The 20,211-nt window shown below is 47.4% G+C and overlaps 1 pseudogene; it reads left to right on the plus strand.

Moving 5' to 3' along the window:
• The first annotated feature begins 5,430 nt into the window (after window positions 1-5,430).
• Window positions 5,431-13,629, plus strand: LOC149327670 (uncharacterized; annotated as a pseudogene).
• Window positions 13,630-20,211: the final 6,582 nt, after the last annotated feature.

A 20,211-nucleotide genomic window follows, 5' to 3' on the forward strand; every position in this document is an offset into this window, starting at 1 on the left:
AACTTGTAATTTAGTTAGATAATCTTGTGTTACATTAGGAGGCCTGTAAACCGCATACAAAATAAAGCAATGTCCCCAGCAAAACAGTTTCATGCAAAGACACTCAACATCAGGTACATCTTCTAGCGAAACAGCCTGTATATTATTTTTAATGAGTACTGCAACTCCTCCACCTCTCGAGGGCCTGTCCTTGCGAAATACCTTGTACGAGGGTGGAAAGATGAGGTCATCGGTAATCTCGCTGTGCAGCCAAGTTTCTGTTATAACCGCAACGTGAGGGTCATGTTGTAGGAGAAGGATTTCAAGCTGCTCGGTTTTATTGGCGACGCTTCGAGCGTTAACATTAATTATTCGGAGATGCTTATTCACTGTCACTGTCGCAATTCCTTTGTCGCCTCTATTGCGTTTATGTTGGGGAAATCGGTATTTAGAAGCAGAGACCTTTTTATGGCTTAGAATTGCGTGATCTATGGAGGTGACTGCACCACTGAAGGCGTTAAGGGTCGTGTCTGTTTCGTACGATAGTTTTTTAGCAAAGGCACCTTGTCGTTCTTTTCATAGTCCCAAACGTAGGCTTGACTGTTGATAAAAATTTTGTCGAAAACTAACGAAACTTTGTCGCCTTTATCGCGGTTCGGCTTGGTACTGTTCCAGAGATTTCTTCTTATGTCTCTTGTTTTATAGGAAAAATCTTCACCGATCGATATACCACTGTCTTTCAGTTTACGTCCTTGCTTTAGAATTTCGGTTTTTTGACGAGAGTCCAGGAGCTTGAATATAACTGGCCTAGTTTTGTTCTCTGCAGGTTTTCCCAAACGATGAATGCGCTCTATGGTAACTGGTGCAAGATCAAGTTTGTCTTGAATGATCTTTTGGTTAACATCACGCTCCAGGGACTCAGAAGTCTCGTCTTCTTCTTCTTTGAAGCCGTAAACAATTAAGTTCGATCTACGGCTGCGGTTTTCCAAATCATCTATTCTGTTTTCCAGGTTTTGAATTACACGATTCATAGATTCGAGCTGGTCTTGACAGAGAACGATTTTGGCTTCCAGTCTCGATACTGCGTCCAGTTTAGTTTCTATGTCAGTCAACCGTTTTTCTTTTATCTCTTTGATGTCTGCAGCTATATCTTCCAGTTGTTTTGAAAGTTGTGCATTATTGGGACCAGGATTTGTCTCAATATCACCATCCAGCACTAACAATTCTTTCAAGTACAGAGCAACTCGATAGAAGAACCAACATATCCGTGGGCACGGCAGCAGAAATAGAAAGGGATCACTAGAACGAATACATTTTGCGTAGCGTTTCCTCACCTGCGGAATGAAGAGGAACGGATTAGGTGACCGCATCCCTGAAATGCCACCGTGCCCAGTGGGCGCGCCGGTCCCGAGTGGGTCATTTATAGGCTGGTGATGTGGTGGCGCTGTTCCTGGGTCATGCACGCTGTCATCGGTGCGTGTAGCCGCTGACTGTCTTATCATGAAATTCCAGGGCGTCGGATGAAGCACAGGATCCACGTGAAAGGCGGTGATGTTCTGGATGACGAACTCCTTTTCATGCACAGGCGGCCCGGCGAAGCAGCTGGCGGTGGCCAACAGCACACCGATCCACAACTGCGGAATGAAGAGGAACGGATTAGGTGACCGCATCCCTGAAATGCCACCGTGCCCAGTCCCGTGCTCTAAATACCGCCGCACTGATTCAGTCACAGCAATGCTAAAAGAGTGTCAGCTAGAATCACTAGAAGTAAGAAGACTAAAGCAGAAATTGAAACTTTTTTTTCTGATAATGAATGATAAAGTCAAAGTTAATACACATCACTATGTTGCACCTCCCCTGAAGCGTTGCCCTCAGAAAAATCACAGTAAGGTATTACAACCTATTATTACACGTACTGATGTCTATCGCTACTCATTTTTTTCCTGATGCTGTAGAAATTTGGAATCAACTACCAAGTGACGTTGTGGACCAAACAGATGTAGACAAATTTGTGATAGGTGTGAACGCGTTCCTGGAAGATTGCTGTGCAAATCTGTAATTCTGTGCATTTGAGTGTTTCTTTTTTTTAGCGAAGAGAATTGCACTTGTGTCTGTATATGTTTCCCTCCCTGTAATGACCCTCATGCAGAGGGTTAACAGTATGAATAAATAAAATAAATTGCATTTCTAGCTGTTGTGTTTGCGTTTCGGTAGGCCGGCTGTAGTGTTTTCGAAGTTCAGCCTAGCTATCTTGCATGTGCGTTCCTTTTCCTAATTATGTTTATTGTTCAGTCTGCTTAAATGTACTTTTGCAGTGCGCAATTCTGAAATGTGCATTTTTTTCTCTTCCTGGGAAAATTGCGAAGGTTTGGTTTGGTTTATTGGGGTTTAACATCCCAAAGTGACTCAGGCTATGAGAGACGCCGTACGTAGTGAAGGGCTCTGAAAATTCTGACCACCTGTGGTTCCTCAACGTGCACTGACATCGCACAGCACAAGGGACTCTAGAATTTTGCCTTCATCAAAATTTGACCCCCGCGGCCAGGATCGAACCTGCATCTTTTGGGTCAGCCAAGCGCCGTAACCACTGAGCCACTGCGGCGGGAAAGTTGTGAAGGAGCACCTCTTACCTTGACTTCGTCTGTAGTCTACTTGATGCATATAAAATGTACTTGCAGACTTTTTTCAAATGCTGACAAATTCCATGTGAAGGGTGCTATGTGTATATGTACACATTTTGATCCATTTATTCATGTTCATGATAATATATGTGTGAAGGATGTATGCCGATTCACTGTAAAATTAATTTGTGCAATTACAGATATTCCATTTATAATGTTGACAAACCATGCGATAAGGATGCATGTTTCTTTTTTCACTGTATAGAGTATTATGTGTTCTTCGTGTTCTTTTCTTCGTGTTTAGTGATGTCTGTAGTACAAAATACAAGTGGAAGTGAGGTTTTTGATGTCCCTTACAAGACCCCTTAAAACAAACCACACTGTCTCTGTATATTTTGTTTGCAGGACTTGCATACAAGATGATGCACGCAAGAGTCTTTATTTCACTCGTTTTCTGAGGACTTCTCACAACATAGCAGCCTTGAAGAGGAAGCTGTTTATGTGTGTACTTCTTCTAGGCAGGTTTCTTCAATACCATATTCATGCTGATGCTGCAATCAGGCCAAACTGGTGAATGCACCTCTCTGAACCATGTGCTGCTTCTGCGTACTGTAGAGAGAGCTTTGGGTTATAGCTTGGTTACCTTGGTTTATCAAATGTAAGATTGCCTAGTTGCCATTCCTTCAACATGCATTACAGTATATTTTTTAGAGTAGTCTGTGTTTTGCTTGACTAAAAATACAATAGGTGAGACAATTACGAAACTTGATCAAGAAGAGAATGGTTGCCTTGTGTGGTCACAATGCTCCAATAATGCCAGAAAAAGCATCACAGTACTGGCATTATACAAATATTTACCTCACTGAAAAGACTGGTACCCTTCATTGCTGTCACGTCAGCTGCACTGCACGTGGACAGGGTAAGAAACTACCAATATCCACTGTGGAATGTGTGTATGTGGCATCTATGTGTGAAGATTAAGTATGTATGTGAGACGACAACTTGGGAAAGAACCAGTGTTAGCCAGGCCTGGGAGTTTGCATCACAGATGGTTTGTATCACAGAGAAAAAGTGCTGCTTTCTTAAATTATACATCTATTTACAGGGCCCAGATAGGATTGAATGGCACGCTTATTTTCTGGTGAAATAAATTACTACAATAACATGCACTGTCCTAACATAAATATTGACAAGGTAATGAGTGAAACAAGAAATATGCATAAAGCTGTGTGACACATTCGAGGAAGCCCTAGCAAAAAAAAATCAGACTTCATTGCTACAATAAAAAGTGAAAAATACAAATGATATGTTAGCGCCTCTCTGCTTTAGCAGTCATCATCAGTGTGGGCCTTTTTTTCTAATGCAGTTACCAATTTTTCCAGTAAACTCAGTTTCTGCCTCTCAATTTCCATCCTTTCGTCCAAATATTCATACTTCCCTCGTGCTATACGCGAATGGAACACCTTGAACACATCCATTGTTAGTAGTCCATCATTGAATTCCTGTGTGGAAAATCAACTACTTATATCTTAGTATTCATTGAGTTCATATATGTCATTACCAAGTTATTCCTTCCGTTTGTGTTTTCACTTGTGGTATTATTGTCCGCCAAAATCATGTCACATGCTCCTCATTCTGGTTTATTTGTTATACGTATCTTCTAATGTATAATCTCGTGTCATATTTTTTATGTACTTTGATTAATTACCATTGCTATTTTTTTGTGTGCCTCTGTACTTTTGAATGCCCTCCCTGTTACGATCCCTGATGGGATTGACAGTATCGAATAAATAAAAATAAATAAAATAAATAAGCACTGATGACTGCATGAGATCCTTGAAATAAACGAGTCGTGCTTCCATTCAGTACCCCTTAGGGACAAGTACAACAGGCCTAGCCAACAGGTCCTAAGCACGAGAGAGCATATTGCCACCAGACGGCCCCTGGTGGCATCAGAAGAAAAAGAGGTGAGAGTTGGCTCACGCGCCCTGAGGGCTGATTCTGTTAGCGCTGCTGGCGAACGGTGGCTCCTGCCTTGGTTCCGTGATATAGTTTTGGTGGAGTGCGCTGGGTACTTCCCTGGCCTATGTCACACACACCTCTTCGCACTGCGGACCTCGCGCCTCTGCCGGTCGACACACCAGTGCACCGAGTCAGCCGCCGCAACCTAGGACTGCCACCCCCTGAGCACGGGCCACTGGATTCTACTTCGGCGCCTGCCCCACGACCTGCCATGCAAGGTACTCATTACTGCACCCTTCAGAATCCACGAGTGCCGAAGCCCTTCCACGGCAGTCAGCTTGAGGACGTGGAAGACTGGCTCATGCAGTTTGAACGCGTCGCAACTTTCAATCAGTGGGACGACGCCGCAAAACTTCGGAATGTCTTCTTCAGTCTGGAAGACGGCGCTCGTACGTGGTACGAGAATCGTGAAGTTCTAACATCATGGCGTGAGCTCCGCCGTCGTCTGCTCGAGACATATCCCAGCATGGATCGTCAGGAACGAGCTCAGCGGGCTCTTCAGTCCCGTATACAGATGCCCAATGAGACTGTCAGCATGTATGTTGAAGACATGACGCGGCTGTTCCGGAGAGCTGACCCTGCTATGTGGAAAGACAAAAAGCTCCGCCACTTAATGCGTGGAGTCAAAGAGCAACTCTTCGCTGGCCTCGTACGCAACCCCCCCCCCCCCCCCCCGGTACTGTCGCTGAGTTTTTGAAGGAGGCGGTTACAATGGAGCAGGTCCACCGTATACGACAGGCCAGTACTTGCTGCTTCCGTGACAGAGTCCCTCCCGGCACTCGGACACAACCCTGATCTCCTACGGGACATGGTCCGCTCTATTGTACGTGAAGAGCTCCAGAAAATTTGCGGTGCGTCGCAGCCAGCGGTCGGCTCTCTTGCCAGTGTCATCCGCGAGGAGGTGCAGCAAGTGATCAGACCTTCGTTGCTGGGTGACAAACCTCAGCCCTACCGGAATGACTTCCACCACCCGACATACGCTGAGGCCCTGGACGTCCTGCCACAGCATCTGCGTCATGCGTTCCTGACCACCGCCCGACATACGCTGAGGCCCTGCGACGCCCTGCCCCAGAATCTGCGTCATTTGTTCCTGACCATCACGTCCCGCTACCTTCCGTGCAACCGGCGCAGTACTTGCCGAATGATCGGCCACCTCTGCGCAAGGCGGACGTCTGTCGTGGCCCCGACCGCAGGCGTTTGTGCTTCCACTGTGGAGAGCCCGGTCATTTATTCCGCCAGTGCCCTTATCGTGAGCTCGGCCTTCAGGGCTTCCCCGCCGACGCGCCCAGATCTCCATTTGGTCAACGACCCCGCGATATTTAAGACTACTTGTCTCTGCAGCGTCTGCCACCCTCCGAGCGACGGCAGTCAAGATCGCCGTCACCTCGCCGACCGTCACCATCATCGGCAAGCCATCACTTCTCACGACGAGCGCAAGGCCGGTCGCCGAGCCCTCGCCGGGAAAACTGACGGCAGCGACCTCCGGGGGCGGGGTCGCTGGAACTCGACGCTCTACAGTCCCCCCACAACGCGAACATCGGCTGGCAGAAACGTGACGACATCGACGCCCACAGCTTCAGAACATGAGGACCGGTTCTCACTCGACATACCTGTACTTATTGACGGTCACAACATTAGCGCGCTGCTGAACACCGGAGCTGATTTTTCCACTTTAAGCGGCAAATTGGCAGCTCTCCTCAAAAAAGTCACGACACCATGGTCTGGCACGCAGATCCGCACGGCTGGCGGCCACATCGTCACTCCGCTTGGCCAGTGTACAGCTCGGGTCCAGATCCGCAACTCCACGTTCGTTGTCAGCTGCCTGGTTCTCCGTGATTGTTCTCGTGACCTCATCCTGGGCGTTGACTTTCTCCGTGAAAATGGAGCCATCATCGATCTCCGTCAGCGCACAGTTACTTTTTCGACAGACAACGCCGATGACACTTCCCAGACTCGCCCATGTCGCTCCGCTCTTCGCATTTCCTCCGAGAGTGTTTTCATCCCGCCACGCTCCAGTGTTTTTGTTACTGTCGACTGCGAAGGGCTCCGTGACGGAACAGCAGTCGCCGAAGGCAATATTTCAATGTTGCTGACACACAACATTTGTACCGCCCGAAGCCTCGTCCACATACGCAATGGTAGGACCCAATTACTGGTTACTAATTTCACCCACGAACTTCGGCACCTCTTCCGCGCCACAGCGATCGCGTTCGCCGACCAATTAGCTGATGTTTCGGAATGTTTTGCGTGCACAGCCGTGGAAACTCCGAACATGTCTCTCGATCACATTGACATCAGCTCAGGGTTGTCACAGGTTCAACGCCGCGCTCTCCGTACCTTACTACACCAATACACAGCCTGCTTTGCGTCTTCTTCGAAAGTTCAACAGACAGCCATTACGAAACACCGTATCATCACGAGTGAAGATGCCCGTCCCATACGCCAACAGCCGTACCGTATTTCACCTAAAGAACGCGAGGCCATCCAAACACAAGCGAAGGAGATGCGCACCGGCGGTATTATTCAACCATCTCAGAGTCCGTGGTCATCGCCTGTTGTTTTAGTTAAGAAGAAGGATGGAACGCTGCGCTTTTGCGTCGATTACAGGAAATTGAACACCATAACTAAAAAGGACGTATACCCACTGCCCCGCATAGACGACTCCCTCGACCGCCTTCGCCGCGCCAAATATTTTTCCTCGATTGATTTAAAGAGCGGGTACTGGCAGATTGAAGTTGATGAACGGGACCGGGAAAAAACAGCTTTCATTACTCCCGACGGTCTATACGAATTCAAGGTGTTGCCCTTCGGCCTCTGTTCAGCGCCGGCAACGTTTCAGAGAATGATGGACACAGTTCTCGCTGGTCTCAAATGGCAAACTTGTTTAGTTTACCTGGATGACGTGGTCGTATTCTCCGAAACCTTTGACGAACATCTTAAACGCTTGCGGACTGTATTAGATGTCCTTCGGTCGGCCAATTTAACGCTCAAGCCCGAAAAATGCCACTTCGGCTACGAACAACTGAAGTTTCTAGGCCACGTTGTGAGCCTCCGCCGGTGTCCAACCCGATCCCGACAAAACTGCCGCCGTGGCCGAATTTCCGGTTCCTACCACGAAGAAAGCGCTGAAACGCTTCCTTGGTCTGTGCGCCTACTACCGTCGCTTTATCGCCGCCTTCTCCCAACTTGCCGAACCCCTGGCCCGTTTGACGCGGGACGATACCCCGTTCGTGCGGACTACCGAAGTGGGCACGGCGGACCTGGGCCCAACATGTCACTTACGAGGACGCTCTTCTACGTTCTGCACGTTATCCTGGGCTCCGCCGCGCTACGATCTGGACATGTGTGGCCTGATGACATCTGTGGCTGCGATGGAAATCAACTTCATATCGACAACGCATCGGACTCGGTGTCGTCATCTGATGACACTGTTCTTCCATCGACTGCATTCATCAATCGCACCGTGACGTCATCGGAGCTCACGAGTATAAAAGAATCGACGCAGGAATTCACCTTCAGTGGGCACGGCGGACCTGGGCCCAACATGTCACTTACGAGGACGCTCTTCTACGTTCTGCAGGTTGGTAGCTATTTTAGCGCCATTCGTAGCGATTGCCGAGGTATCGTGGTCTTGCCGTGCCCCCGCCGTTGTCTTGCCTTGGCATATGAATGTTTTATTGCTTGCAAGTTGATCCTTTGTGGCGACATCGAAACGAATCCTGGCCCGACTCAAAAGGAAGTTATTGAACAAATTTTAGACGGCCAGTTGTCTCTTCAAGCCGAAATCAGTGGAATGAAAGCAGAGCTAGTTAAGACTGTAAATATGGTAAGTTATCTGCAGAGCCTAATACAAAAAATGGAGAAAAAGCTGAACGAAACATCAACCTTCACCGAGCAGCCTCAGGAAATACAAACAACCTTGAAATCAATTGAGAATGTGATGGGTTTTCAAGCCAAAAAACTGATCGATCTCGAAGATCGAAGCAGACGGTCCAACCTAATCATTCACGGTATTACTGAGGAACCTGACGACACAGAAGCTACGCTGAAAGATAAAATAATCAAATAAGTTTTCGAGGACAAGCTTCAAGTCAGTTGCCAATGTATCGGGCGCATTCATAGGTTGGGGCGTCGGAGCGACAAACGCCCTGTTATTCTCTATTTACAGAATTTTGCAGAAAAAAAGACAATAATGGAAAATGTTACAAAGCTGAAAGGCTCAGGAAAATCAATTCAGAACGATTATTCCCAATCTACGCCGCTGACACGAAAACTACTTTGGGATAGCGCGAAAGAAGAGAGGGATCAAAAAAAGAAGGCCACCCTTATTCATGACAAGCTAAAAGTGGATAAAGATATGTTTTTCTGGGATAAATCGCAAAATAAACGCGTTAAGATAGTCTACTCGGATAAGAGAGTAGATCAGCAGGACAAGGCATGACGTGATATGCAAGATCAGAGCAAATATTTGCGCATAATAAACACTAACTCGCGTAGTTTAGTTAATAAGACAGACTTGCTTGAAATAGCGCTATTACACCATGATCCGCACGTTGCAGTGATTACAGAGACATGGCTTCACAGTGATGTAAATGATGAGGACGTTTTCCCTCCTTCTTACACTGTATTTCGAAAAGACAGGGAATCAGGGGTGGTGGAGTGGCTGTCCTAATTAAGAAACAAATTGAAGGCGTTTTGCAAGATTACGTACATGATATCGAATGCCTATGTGTGAAACTCTCCTGGTGGGGACAAAACTTTGTTTTATATGCTCTTTATAGACCCCCTAGTTCTGGAACCGACTTCTTAACTAAACTAGAAAATCATCTCTTACAGTACCAAAACAGTAAAATTTTATTGATCGGCGACTTCAACTTGCCAGGTGTGGATTGGGAACTTCTTGAGTGTCTCGGTGCTTCCACAAAGCAAGCCAATATATTGTTTAAAATAATGCTTACCCACAACCTGACGCAAATAGTTCAGGAACCAACCCGTAAAGTCGGTTCCACGAATTCGTTGTTAGATTTACTGTTCGTACCTCGCGACATTGTGAATTTCACTGTTTCTGTGGAACAAGGCCTGTCTGACCACCACTTGGTTAGTGCTTCATTTCCCCTAGCACGGCAAACAAAAAAGAAACCCTCATCTTCACGTTACTTTAAAGATTATTCGCGTGCCAACGACGCGTCTGTCATTGAACATCTGGAAACTTGCCTTGTTGATTTCGATGACACCGATGTCTGCGTACTTTGGGACAGTTTCAAAAAAATCTGTTCGTATTGCATCAATACTTTTGTACCAAACAGGCACAAAAAAAAAGAAATGAAACATCATGATGACACGCAATATAATTCAAATGAGGCGAAGGGTAAAACGACACAAGAAGAAACGCGCAGATCCTGATGTGCTCAAGGAATTACTGGACAACCTAGCACGTGCGTTACATGATTCAAAAGATTATTTCTTCAACACATCCCTTCAAAATTTTATAAAAACCGAGCCAAGTAAGTTTTGGAATTATATTAGTGAAAAAAAGAAAGCAGTCACACAAATTTTGGTGGACAACACTACGGTATGCGATCCAAAGGCTATTGCTCAGCATTTTAATAGTTATTTTCAAAGTGTATTTTCTGCCCCGAGTACATGTACCGACAATAGCCGAGTGTATTATCCCGCCGAAGTGAATTTTATTACTTACCCTGGTGTCTTTTCCATGTTGCTGAACCTAAAAACCAAAACATCATGTGGCCCTGACAACATTCCAAACGCATTTCTACGGCGCTATGCCGAAACTCTGGCTAAATTTCTTGTCATAATTTTTCGCGCTTCAGTGCCAATAGGTAAAATACCCGATGACTGGAGGACAGCCCGGATTGTTCCCGTTTATAATAAAGGAGACCGTCTTCTCTTGCAGAACTACCGTCCCATATCATTGACTTCCCCATGCTGTAAGCTATTAGAACATATTGTTGCACACTATATGAATGAATTTTTAGAAAAAAATCGCGTACTAACAAGCTTCCAGCACGGGTTCAGAAAAGGATTCTCGACGGTAACACAGCTAATTACAGTAATAAATTCATTTGCTTCCTGTATAGATAATAAAGGCCAAATCGATGCAATATTTCTGGATTTTAGCAAGGCTTTTGATAAAGTTCCTCATGAAAAACTAATTTTTAAAATGAAAGAAATTGGTATTCCTGATATTTTAGTGACATGGATTACTGCATACTTAAAAGACCGCAAACAGTTTGTTGAAGTGGGTGGACGACGTTCGGGCTCTCTTCCAGTTTCATCCGGTGTTCCCCAAGGAAGTGTTTTGGGCCCTCTGCTTTTTCTTTTGTATGTGAATGATATTGTTCAAGTTGTTAACCCACCAGTGCATATTCGATTGTTCGCTGACGATTGCGTTCTATACCGAGAAGTTACAAATAAGGAAGATCAATATGACCTGGACAGAGCTTTGAACAATGTTTTCAAATGGTGCGACCGATGGGGCATGATTCTGAATGCTGAAAAATGTGTTTATACGCCGATAACCCGAAAAACCTTACGTCATAGCCACACATATAAATTAGGCTCTCTCCCTCTTAAACAAGTATCCAACTACAAATACCTAGGAGTAACCATAAGTAGCAACCTATCGTGGAACTTGCACATAAACAATATCTGCTCAGCTGCATTTCGAAAACTCTGTTGCTTAAGGCATAAACTAAAAAATGCCCCTTCTAACATTAAGCTACTTTGTTATTCTTCAATAATTAGACCTAAACTGAAATATGCATGCATAGTGTGGGACCCGTATACTAAATTTAACGTAAAAAATCTGGAAAGAATACAGAGAAGAGCCGTCAGGTTTATTTTTAATAAATATGCAAGGACTGACTCCCCAACCACTTTAATGGAGATGAATAAAATCGAACTACTTGAACATCGAAGAAGAAAGCTTAGGTTAGAATTTATTTCTCTCTTATTACATAACAAACTTGGTTTGGATCCCTCATCATACTTACGCCGGCACCAACCAGACAAACTCGTCAACACCATCCCACTTCTCTAACCTCTATATTCGCTAGAACAGACACAAGTTTTCGTTCTTTCCACGCACAATAACAGATTGGAATCAGATAGTTAAGTCATTGTCTCATGAGTTTTAACCAATTATTGCTGTATTGTGTTGTTCTTTTTTTTTAACTGTTGCGTTTTTTGCCGTTTGATTGACTTTTTCGCCCACCCTGCTTGGACTCAGTGTCCGCAGTATTTTGTAAATAAATAAGCTACGCCGCTACGCAGCTACGCCGACGCCTGCACATCAGCCCTGTTCTTGCTCACTTTGATGAGGAGGCTGCCACCGAGATCCACACAGACGCCAGCAACATCGGCCTGGGGGCTGTCTTAGTCCAACACCAAGATGGCGTGGAACGCGTGATTGCATATGCGAGTCGCGTTTTGTCTCGCGCCGAAATTAACTACTCTACCTCGGAGAAGGAGTGCCTCGCGGTTGTGTGGGCCAAGATGAAGTTTCGACCCTACCTCTACGGCCGCCATTTCAAAGTCGTCACAGACCACCATTCCTTGTGCTGGCTGGCCAATCTACGGGACCCATCGGGCCGCTTAGCAAGGTGGAGCCTCCGCCTCCAGGAATTTGACTACACCATAGCCTATAAATCTGGACGCAAGCACGAATTTGCCGACACGCTCTCCCGCGCACCAGTCGACCCAGCTGATGACAGCATAGAGGACGACAGTCGTTTCCTTGGAGTGGTCAGCGATTCCGACGTAATGGCGAGGCAGCGAGATGACATCACCTTACGACCCGTCATTGACCATTTGGAGGGCCGCACTGCTACCATACCCCGGGAGTTTTCCCGGAACCTCTCCTCTTTTTGCATGCGCAATGGCATACTGTTCAAGAAAAACTCGAGCCACGGCGACCGCGCCTATCTCCTCGTCGTGCCGGCAGACCTCCGTGCCGACATCCATTTTGCCTCTCACGACGAGCCCACCTCTGGTCACTTGGGGTTTACACGCACTCTCGCTCGAGTGCGCAAGGCCTATTATTGGCCTAAACTTGCTGCCACCATCCGCCGCTACGTCCGAGGTTGCCGTCAGTGCCAGCGCCGCAAGTCGCCTCCCCTCAAGCCCGCGGGTTTACTCCAACCAGTTGCACCTCCTCGTACGCCCTTTGACCAAGTCGGCATGGATCTTCTCGGCCCATTCCCCCTATCGTTGGCCGGCAATAAGTGGATAATTGTCGCCACAGACTACCTGACCTGCTATGCCGAAACCAATGCGGTGCCGCGTGGCACATCGTCTGAAATTTCGCAGTTCTTCATGCATCGCATTGTTCTGCGACACCGCGCCCCGTCCAGCGTAATCACCGATCGGGGAACGGCTTTCACAGCGCAGCTCATGCACGAGGTATTCAAGCTGAGCCATACCAGCCATCGCAAGACTACTGCCTACCACCCGCAGTCCAATGGGCTCACCGAGAGACTCAACAAAACTATAGCAGACATGCTCGCTATGCACGTAGACGTCCAGCATAAGACTTGGGAAGAGATCCTTCCATACGTGACTTTCGCGTACAATACGGCCGTACAAGAAACCACTCACTTTACGCCATTTCGCCTTGTTTATGGGCGCGATGTGCACACCATGTTGGATGCCATGTTTCCATGCACTGCTGACGACCGGGCGCTCACGCCGCACGCCGAAGAATTTCTCCAAAACGCGGAGGAAGCCCGCCAACTCGCCCGCATGCACATCAGGAGGCAACAGTGCTCAGATGCACGCCGCTACAACCAGCGACACCGCCACGTCGAGTACCAACCGGACGACCAAGTGTGGGTGTGGACCCCTGTCCGTCGCCCAGGCATGTCGGAAAAACTCCTATGCCGCTACTTCGGCCCATACAGAGTGTTGCGTCGCATAACAGATGTGATTTATGACGTTCTGCCCGACGGTTCTGTGCACAGTGCGCGCCGTCGACCCCAGCCAGAAGTAGTGCACGTACTGCGTATGAAGCCCTTTTTCACGCACTGACAGCGCTTGCACAGTTGTTTCGGTTTTTGTTTTTTTCGCACAGGCCCGTTTTCCCCCTGTCATTTTGCCCCTTCAATTGTTGTTCCCCTACTTCCTTCAGTTAGCTCGTGGCGTCGTAGTGGTTTTCCGTATTCCCTTTCTTTTTTTCCGGGAGGGGGAGTAATGCCACCAGGCGGCCCCTGGTGGCATTAGAAGAAAAAGAGGAGAGTTGGCTTACGCGCCCTGAGGGCTGATGCTGTTAGCGCTGCTGGCGAACGGTGTCTCCTGCCTTGGTTCCGTGACAATATTAACGTGACAGTCGTGTGATCCTATTAAAGTGAACGGGGTTTGCGTCCATACACTGCGCCGTTCGGAGGGGTACCGCTGGAATAAAACGTGATGGTGCAGAGCTATAGCGAACTTTATAAGCACTGATGGCTGCATGCTACTCTCGAAATAATCGAGCCGTGCTTCCATTCAGTACCCCGTTGGGACAAGTAAAACAGGTCTAGCCTGCAGTTGCTCAGCACGAGGAGCATATTAAGGTGACACGTATCATTGTAGTGTTTGTTCGTTCACGCTCAAGGCTGCAGGAAACTGTGCGATCGCAGCCGTCTTCTGAGGGTCTAGGCGAACTCCATCCTTGCTTACGACGTGACCAAGGAACAGCAGCTCCTCGTAGGCGAAGTGGCACTTCTCTGGTTTCAGTGTTAGGCCCGAAGACTTGATTGTTTCCAGCACTGTCCGAAGCCTTCTGAGGTGGTCTTCAAAGCTTGTGGAGAAGACAACAACGGCATTTAAGTAGACCAGACAAATTTGCCACTTCAAGCCTGCGAGCACTGTATCCATTACTCGCTGGAACGTCGCTGGGGCAGAGCAGAGGCCGAATGGCATCACCTTGAACTCGAAGAGTCCGTCTTGTGTGATGAACGCAGTCTTCTCGCGATATCTTTCGTCGACTTCAATTTGCCAGTAGCCGCTCTTGAGGTCCATCGATGAGAAGTACTTAGCGTTGCATAGCCGATCCAGTGTGTCGTCGATGCGGTGGAGGGGGTAGACATCCTTCTTCGTAATGCTGTTCAGACGGCGGTAATCGACGCAGAAGCGAAGGGTGCCGTCTTTCTTTTTCACTAGGACAACTGGTGCTGCCCAGGGGCTCCTTGATGGCTGGATGACGTCGTCACGTAGCATTTCCTCTACTTGCTTGCGGATAGCTTGGCGTTCTATCGGCGATACGCGGTAGGGGCTCTGCCGCAGTGGTCGGGCGTGTTCGTCTGTGACAATGCGGTGCTTGGCAAGCCGGGTTCGTCGCACATTCGATGCTGATGAGAAGCAATCGCTGTACCTTTGAAGAAGACTGCGTATTTGGTCTTGTCTGCTCCGGGGTAATGCCGGGTTGATGTCGAACGCGGGTTGACGGCCTTGGTCTGATGGTTCTGCGGGTTGGTCGGGTAGGGCAAATACGTCTCTGATGTCTGCCAGCTCGTCGAGGAAAGCGATCGTCGTGCCTTTATTTAAATGCCGGTATTCTTCGGTGAAGTTGGTTAGCAACACCTGGCCTTGGCCATTTCGGATTTGGGCGACTCCCCTTGCGACGGCCAGTCCTCGATCCAGGAGTAGCTGGGTGTTCCCCTCGATGACGCCTTCGGCAGTTTCGACGTCTCCAGTACCTATGCAGGCGAGGACACTCGATCGGGGCGGCACGCTCAATGCTTCGTCGAGGACGTTTAAGGCAACGTGATGAGTTGCGTTCGTCGCAGCAGGTATGGCATTCTCCGTGGAAAGCTTGATCGACTTAGATCGAAGGTCGATGATCGCCCGATGTTCATTCAGGAAGTCCATTCCCAAAATCACGTCTCGCGAGCATTGCTGTAGGACCAGGAAGGTTGTAGCATAGGTTCTCCCATTTACAGTAACTCTCGCGGTGCAGCGTCCTGACGGCGTAATCAGGTTACCACCTGCGGTGCGGATCAACGGGCCATCCCAAATTGTTGTCACTTTCCTGAGTCGAACAGCGAATGGCCTGCTCATGACTGAGTAGTCAGCTCCCGTGTCGAACAAGGCAGTAGCCGCGTGACCGTCGACCGTAACTTCAAGGTCACTTGTTCGCGTTTTCGTGCTACACGTGGTCTTTGGTGTACGATCTCGGCTTCGTCGGGTAGTGAGGCTGCGGTGGGCGTACTCCGACGTTACTTCTATGGGCAGCGGTGAAGGCGTCAATTGAACGATGCTTCTTTGGGAGGGGGGTAATGCCACGTAGCGTTGTAGTGCCCGTTAGTTCGCGCAAAGCCGCAGAAAAGGGGTGTTATCATTTTTGTTCGTGACGCGAGAAGCGACCGGTCTAATCTCGATTGTTCACAGCCATGAACAGCTTCGCCTACGTGTTTCTAGATTACTCTAGATGATCTCGACCTCTTGTCTCGAAGTTTCCTAGCCGGCTTTAAATTAAGCGATGCCGCGAGCGGCGGACATTCGTAGTTCGATGACTGACGAGCACGCTTGTTGCTTACGCCGCTGCGTCACTGCTGCGTCAGTGCTGCGTCACTGCGCATGTGCTTGACTGATCAGAGCACTGAGTTCAGCAGTTTTTCGTTGTATCTTTGTTCACATTAGAAAAAAATAAACTTCTCATTTTACGCCGCCGCCGAGTGATTCAGTTCTTTTCCGGGCGCAAGTCAGCCCAAATAAAGAGCTTCATTTGCAAGTGTTTCTTGTGTCTTCCTGACCGCTGGACTGCTGTCACTACAACGTGACAAAGGTGACAGTCGTGTGATCCCATTGAAATAAATGCGCTATGCGTCCACACACTGCGCCGTTTAGAGGGGTACTGAAGGCACAAAAGCTGATAGTGCAGAGCTATAGCGAACATTATAAGCACTGATGGCTGCCTGCTACCCTTGAAATAAACGAGACGTGCTTGCATTCAGTAGTCCTTTGGGACAAGTACAACAGGTCTAGCCTGCAGTTGTTAAGCACGAGAGAGCATATTAAGGTGACAGTCGTGTGATCCTATTAAAATAAACGCGCTATGCGTCCATATACTGCACTTTTCGGAAGGGTACCGCTGGAATAAAACGTGATGGTGTAGAGCTATAGCGAACATTATAAGCACAGATGACTGCATGCTACCCTTGAAATAAGCGAGTCGTGCTTCCATTCAGTAGTCCTTAGGGACAAGTACAACAGGCCTAGCCAACTGGTCCTAAGCACGAGTGAGCATATTAAGGTGACAGTCGTGTGATCCTATTAAAATAAATGCACTATGCGTCCATACACTGCACTTTTCGGAAGGGTCCCGCTGGAATAAAACGTGATGGTGCAGAGCTATAGCGAACATTATAAGCACAGATGACTGCATGCTACCCTTGAAATAAGCGAGTCGTGCTTCCATTCAGTAGTCCTTAGGGACAAGTACAACAGGCCTAGCCAACAGGTCCTAAGCACGAGTGAGCATATTAAGGTGACAGTCGTGTGATCCTATTAAAATAAATGCACTATGCGTCCATACACTGCACTTTTCGGAAGGGTCCCGCTGGAATAAAACGTGATGGTGCAGAGCTATAGCGAACATTATAAGCACAGATGACTGCATGCTACCCTTGAAATAAGCGAGTCGTGCTTCCATTCAGTAGTCCTTAGGGACAAGTACAACAGGCCTAGCCAACAGGTCCTAAGCACGAGTGAGCATATTAAGGTGACAGTCGTGTGATCCTATTAAAATAAACGCGCTATGCGTCCATATACTGCACTTTTCGGAAGGGTACCGCTGGAATAAAACGTGATGGTGTAGAGCTATAGCGAACATTATAAGCACAGATGACTGCATGCTACCCTTGAAATAAGCGAGTCGTGCTTCCATTCAGTAGTCCTTAGGGACAAGTACAACAGGCCTAGCCAACAGGTCCTAAGCACGAGTGAGCATATTAAGGTGACAGTCGTGTGATCCTATTAAAATAAATGCACTATGCGTCCATACACTGCACTTTTCGGAAGGGTCCCGCTGGAATAAAACCTGATGGTGCAGAGCTATAGCGAACATTATAAGCACTGATGGCTGCATGCTACTCTTGAAATAAACGAGACGTGCTTGCATTCAGTAGTCCTTTGGGACAAGTACAACAGGTCTAGCCTGCAGTTGTTAAGCACGAGAGAGCATATTAAGGTGACAGTCGTGTGATCCTATTAAAATAAACGCGCTATGCGTCCATATACTGCACTTTTCGGAAGGGTACCGCTGGAATAAAACGTGATGGTGTAGAGCTATAGCGAACATTATAAGCACAGATGACTGCATGCTACCCTTGAAATAAGCGAGTCGTGCTTCCATTCAGTAGTCCTTTGGGACAAGTACAACAGGTCTAGCCTGCAGTTGTTAAGCACGAGAGAGCATATTAAGGTGACAGTCGTGTGATCCTATTAAAATAAACGCGCTATGCGTCCATATACTGCACTTTTCGGAAGGGTACCGCTGGAATAAAACGTGATGGTGTAGAGCTATAGCGAACATTATAAGCACAGATGACTGCATGCTACCCTTGAAATAAGCGAGTCGTGCTTCCATTCAGTAGTCCTTAGGGACAAGTACAACAGGCCTAGCCAACAGGTCCTAAGCACGAGTGAGCATATTAAGGTGACAGTCGTGTGATCCTATTAAAATAAATGCACTATGCGTCCATACACTGCACTTTTCGGAAGGGTCCCGCTGGAATAAAACGTGATGGTGCAGAGCTATAGCGAACATTATAAGCACTGATGGCTGCATGCTACTCTTGAAATAAACGAGACGTGCTTGCATTCAGTAGTCCTTTGGGACAAGTACAACAGGTCTAGCCAGCAGTTGTTAAGCACGAGAGAGCATATTAAGGTGACAGTCGTGTGATCCTATTAAAATAAACGCGCTATGCGTCCATATACTGCACTTTTCGGAAGGGTACCGCTGGAATAAAACGTGATGGTGTAGAGCTATAGCGAACATTATAAGCACAGATGACTGCATGCTACCCTTGAAATAAGCGAGTCGTGCTTCCATTCAGTAGTCCTTTGGGACAAGTACAACAGGTCTAGCCTGCAGTTGTTAAGCACGAGAGAGCATATTAAGGTGACAGTCGTGTGATCCTATTAAAATAAACGCGCTATGCGTCCATATACTGCACTTTTCGGAAGGGTACCGCTGGAATAAAACGTGATGGTGTAGAGCTATAGCGAACATTATAAGCACAGATGACTGCATGCTACCCTTGAAATAAGCGAGTCGTGCTTCCATTCAGTAGTCCTTTGGGACAAGTACAACAGGTCTAGCCTGCAGTTGTTAAGCACGAGAGAGCATATTAAGGTGACAGTCGTGTGATCCTATTAAAATAAACGCGCTATGCGTCCATATACTGCACTTTTCGGAAGGGTACCGCTGGAATAAAACGTGATGGTGTAGAGCTATAGCGAACATTATAAGCACAGATGACTGCATGCTACCCTTGAAATAAGCGAGTCGTGCTTCCATTCAGTAGTCCTTTGGGACAAGTACAACAGGTCTAGCCTGCAGTTGTTAAGCACGAGAGAGCATATTAAGGTGACAGTCGTGTGATCCTATTAAAATAAACGCGCTATGCGTCCATATACTGCACTTTTCGGAAGGGTACCGCTGGAATAAAACGTGATGGTGTAGAGCTATAGCGAACATTATAAGCACAGATGACTGCATGCTACCCTTGAAATAAGCGAGTCGTGCTTCCATTCAGTAGTCCTTAGGGACAAGTACAACAGGCCTAGCCAACAGGTCCTAAGCACGAGTGAGCATATTAAGGTGACAGTCGTGTGATCCTATTAAAATAAATGCACTATGCGTCCATACACTGCACTTTTCGGAAGGGTCCCGCTGGAATAAAACGTGATGGTGCAGAGCTATAGCGAACATTATAAGCACTGATGGCTGCATGCTACTCTTGAAATAAACGAGACGTGCTTGCATTCAGTAGTCCTTTGGGACAAGTACAACAGGTCTAGCCTGCAGTTGTTAAGCACGAGAGAGCATATTAAGGTGACAGTCGTGTGATCCTATTAAAATAAACGCGCTATGCGTCCATATACTGCACTTTTCGGAAGGGTACCGCTGGAATAAAACGTGATGGTGTAGAGCTATAGCGAACATTATAAGCACAGATGACTGCATGCTACCCTTGAAATAAGCGAGTCGTGCTTCCATTCAGTAGTCCTTTGGGACAAGTACAACAGGTCTAGCCTGCAGTTGTTAAGCACGAGAGAGCATATTAAGGTGACAGTCGTGTGATCCTATTAAAATAAACGCGCTATGCGTCCATATACTGCACTTTTCGGAAGGGTACCGCTGGAATAAAACGTGATGGTGTAGAGCTATAGCGAACATTATAAGCACAGATGACTGCATGCTACCCTTGAAATAAGCGAGTCGTGCTTCCATTCAGTAGTCCTTAGGGACAAGTACAACAGGCCTAGCCAACAGGTCCTAAGCACGAGTGAGCATATTAAGGTGACAGTCGTGTGATCCTATTAAAATAAATGCACTATGCGTCCATACACTGCACTTTTCGGA

Source organism: Amblyomma mixtum, chromosome 10 (assembly GCF_055824585.1).
Source record: "Amblyomma mixtum isolate Tamu chromosome 10, ASM5582458v1, whole genome shotgun sequence".
Taxonomy (NCBI): Eukaryota; Metazoa; Arthropoda; class Arachnida; order Ixodida; family Ixodidae; genus Amblyomma; species Amblyomma mixtum.